The following is a 4,217-nucleotide window of genomic DNA, read 5'->3' as shown; positions in this document are numbered from 1 at the left end:
TGTGAAACATGTGACTATTCACACCTATCTCCTCATTAACTGTACCTATGAAGATGTGTTCAATATATTTCAAATGGTGGTATAAGTTATTCCATTAGCATATAAGTTTTGTGGAGGAAGGAATGTGTGTTTGTTTTGATATCCCTAGAACTACCGTAATCTCTGGCCATATTAATTATTCAATAATTTTTTGTTGAATAGATAAGATAAAATGCAGTAGTAGAGAGTGCTTCTCCTGCACATATACTACATCTGCTTGTCATGAGAGGGACCCACTTTCACTTTCTTAAAACTGTTTCTGATTTTCCTTTTATTTATAACCTCCACAAGTGTGGCTATTATATTTTTATAAAATTTATTTGCAAATCTTAGCCAATATCAGTAGTTAATATTGAAATGGAAATTTAATTCGTTGGTACTACATCCCTCTCCTCTCAATAATTATGGCACACTTTAAGTCTTTCTCTTAACATACCAGTTACACATGGGTTGCTAACTGCCAGGTCAGAAGTTCAAAACCACCAGCCACTCTGAGGGAGAGAAACAAGCCTTTCTACTCCGATAAAGATTTACAGTCTTAGAATTCCTCGGGGTGCAAAATCTACTCAATGGCAGTGAGACTTTGAGTTTATTAGTCCCTTTGGGATATCAAGTGATATACCAGTGTGTTTCCTATTTTTAACAGTTGTAAGTTGTATATATTTATTCTCATCTTTTAAAGGGAAATATTAGTGTCTTATTTTGTTTCTCCCATCTCTTCTCTCTTCCCCTTGCCAACCTATTCTGTGTTTTTACATATTTGGAAACGTTTACTTTTTTTATATACTAGGTGAAATTCACCATTCCATTTTTTTCCTGTTGAGTTATCTAAAAAAAAATGTATAAACTATCAAGGGTTCATGAGGGAAGGGGAACTGGGAGGGAGGGGAAAAATGAGGAGCTGATACCAAGGGCTCAAGTAGAAAGCAAATGTTTTGAGAAAGATGATGGCAATAAATGTACAAATGTGCTTGACACAATTAATGGATGTATAGATTGTGAAAAGAGTTGTACGAGCCCCCAATAAAATGATTTTTTAAGTGAGAGAAAAAAAGAAATATATATATATTCCTGTTATTGTATGCTGTCAAATCACTGTTGACTGATAGCACCTTGCAGGGCTATGCCCCACTTCCCCGTAGTATTCCCAAGGCTGTCTTCATTACAGAAGCAGACTGCCTGTTTGTTTTCTCCTGTGAAGCTGCTGGTGCGTTTGAAGTGCTTACCTTCAGTTACTAACCAAGTGTCTAGCCTTTGCACCACCCAGGTTTCTGGGAAAGTATGTGGTTTTCACCTTATACTAATATCATTCACAAGGTTGGTGACTGAGGGTATATGGAGGGCTGATTGGGCTGATTTAAAGGCCATGCCTATTTTATTTTTGTTGGTTTTTTTCTATTTTTTTATTATATACTTTTATTGGCAGCTCTTACAGCTCTTATCAATCCATACATTCATCCATTGTGTCAAGCGCATTTGTACCTATGTTCCCATCATCATTTTCAAAGCATTTTCTTTCTACTTGAGCCCTTGATATCAGCTCCTCATTTTTTCCCTCCCTCCCTCCCTCCCTCCCTCATGAATCCTTTCTATTCTTTTCCACCCAGGCAAATAGATAGTTTTCCCTGCTTCTGCGTGTGCGTGTGTGTGTGTGTGTGTGTGTGTGTGTGTGTGTGCATAAGGAAGAGAGACAGAGAGAGACAGACAGAAAGAGGAAGAGAGAAAGTCCTGGGGGAAGGTGTACAGGGCAAATCCATTTTCTGTTCAACAATTCATGCACATTTTGCTTTATGTCATTGGTTGCAATCCCTACAATATAATATCACTTATTTCACTTTCTCCCTGTGTTTCCGGTTTCCATTTCTCCTCCTTTTACACCTTACTGCTGTCCAGTTGATTCCAGATTACAGTGATCCTAGAGGGCAAAGTAGAACTGGCCCCTGGGGGTTTCTGAAACTGAAACTCTTTAGGGAAGTAGGAAACCTCATTTTTCTCCCTCAGAGCAGATGGTGGTTTCAAACTGCTGACCTTGCCATTAGCGGCTCTGGGCAAATGCTGCCCCTCTGATCTCAAAAGGCTGATTATTCTGAAGAGTACATACCTCCTTAGGGTTATTATCCCCCTTACAGATCTTTCTACTGTTTGGCTGAAATGTGATTCACAAGGAAACACAGTGGGTCCATTTCTAGACCTGAAGAGTGGCTAAGGGTCAGAGTTTGTGGCGATCCATCAGTTTCTATTTGACCAGTAACGCTCGTCTTTTTTTAAAAAAGAAGTTGTTCCACAGTTTTCTCCCACTCTATATACAGCCCTCTACTGTTAGCCCTTTGAAAGCCAGGCTCTATTTAATTCTTCTGGCCTCAGGGGTGGTAAAAACGGAAGTTTGTGTGATAACATTAGTCCTTTGGACTAATTGTTTCCATGCATCTTTAGTTTTCTTCTTTCTTCTGAACGAGGAGTCACCAGGAGTAGCACTTTCATCGGCCACTCACACACTTTAGACCCCGGTTACTACCCAAACAGGTGGACAATAGAACTGTTTGGGGGGTGGGGGGTGGTGGTGGCTATTTTATGCTAATCGACGATGGTTTCCCCCAAAACCATGATTCTGAGTCCCACAACCTCTTGATTCTTTATGTGGGTGTTTGATTATGGCTAAGTTTACATTTGATTGCCTCCTGTTTGTTTAATTAGAAAACTATGTATGTTTGCAAGCATATACTATATTTGTTGTGTTAGTCTGGGTAGACTAGAGAAACAAATTTATAAACATGCATATGTGTATATAAAAGTGCTTTACATACAAGAGCAACTGCATATTAAGAAAATATCCCAGCCCAATCCAGATCATATCCATAAGTCCAATATTAGCCCATATGTCCAATACCAATCTATAAAGTCCTCTTTAGACTCACTGAACACATACAATGACACCGGATGCAGGAAGATCACAGGTCTGTGGGTGGGAAGTCTTGTGGATCCAGTGGCAGTGGAAGTATCTCAGCACTGGCAGGGGTCTTCATGTGGCTCCTCCATCTCCGAAGATCTGGCTTCCATCAGCCTGTTTCCATGTGATTTGTCAACTCCATTGTCTCCCAGGGAGTGAGCAGAGAGAGAGATTAGGTCTCCTGCCTCCCAGGAGGAAATACAGGAGTTCCCAGAATCATCAGGAGAAGACCATGCCCACACAGAGGCCTCATTGGCTATTACCTGATTGACAGGCTAGACTCCACCCCTTCACTCTTAATCCTTTCAAATTGACGAACGATTATATAACTACCACATTTGTAGAAGTATCATCTGCTAAGCCTATATAGACATTGCCATCAAATGGATCCCATAGGACCTGGTAGAACTTCCCCCATGGATTTCTGAGACTGTACTAATACTTTATGGTGGTAGTAAGCCTTGTCCTTCTCCCATGGGGTGGCTGTTGGTTTTGAACTGCTGACCTTTCAGCTAGCAGTCCAGTGAGTAACCCACTCCTTATATGGGAGGTCTGGTGGTACATTGGTAAGGTGACCAGACGTCTCGATTTTGGCGGGACAGTCCCAATTTTTAACAATTTGTCCCACGTCCTGCAGTGTTTATAAAAAGTCCTGATTTTTGGAAAGAATGCACAACAAGCTAGGGAACAGCGGGAGAATGAGAAGGGAATATATGGTTTTCAGCTGCCATGTGGCTATTTTGCCAGGATATGAGATTTATATTATTTTTGTTAATTTTATAATGTTAAATAACAAATAATTGTGTGAACTGATTATCAAGAACTGCTTATCAAAGTTCACATTGTTGATCAGTTGTTAGAATTCGACCACCGTTGTTTGGACTTAATGAACAATGGCATTTTTTGGCACTGGCAACGACGAAAACATTTTGTAACTGTCTCTCAGACAATACACATCGTACTGCGTGCGTGCTAGTGCTAGTTAAACAAGTGATGTCAACAAATCAGCCATTCAGATAATTTAGGTAAATAATTTACTTATTTATGAAATAAATAAATAAATAAATTTTCTTGAATTTAGCAGACAGTACTGGAATGATGTGCAAAAATCATTCGATCATATTACTCAAAATTTCCCATATAGTAATATTTCTGAAAATGGTCTTTTTAATGAAGTATCATTTAAAAATATATATATCGATAAGGAAAAGGTTAAATCTTGGGCATCAGC

The sequence above is a fragment of the Echinops telfairi genome, unplaced genomic scaffold (assembly GCF_000313985.2).
Source record: "Echinops telfairi isolate 266 unplaced genomic scaffold, ASM31398v2 ScPeMD7_7469;HRSCAF=8507_1, whole genome shotgun sequence".
Classification (NCBI taxonomy): Eukaryota; Metazoa; Chordata; class Mammalia; order Afrosoricida; family Tenrecidae; genus Echinops; species Echinops telfairi.
The sequence above is the reverse complement of the archived record's forward strand: the minus strand, read 5'-3'. Positions refer to the sequence as shown.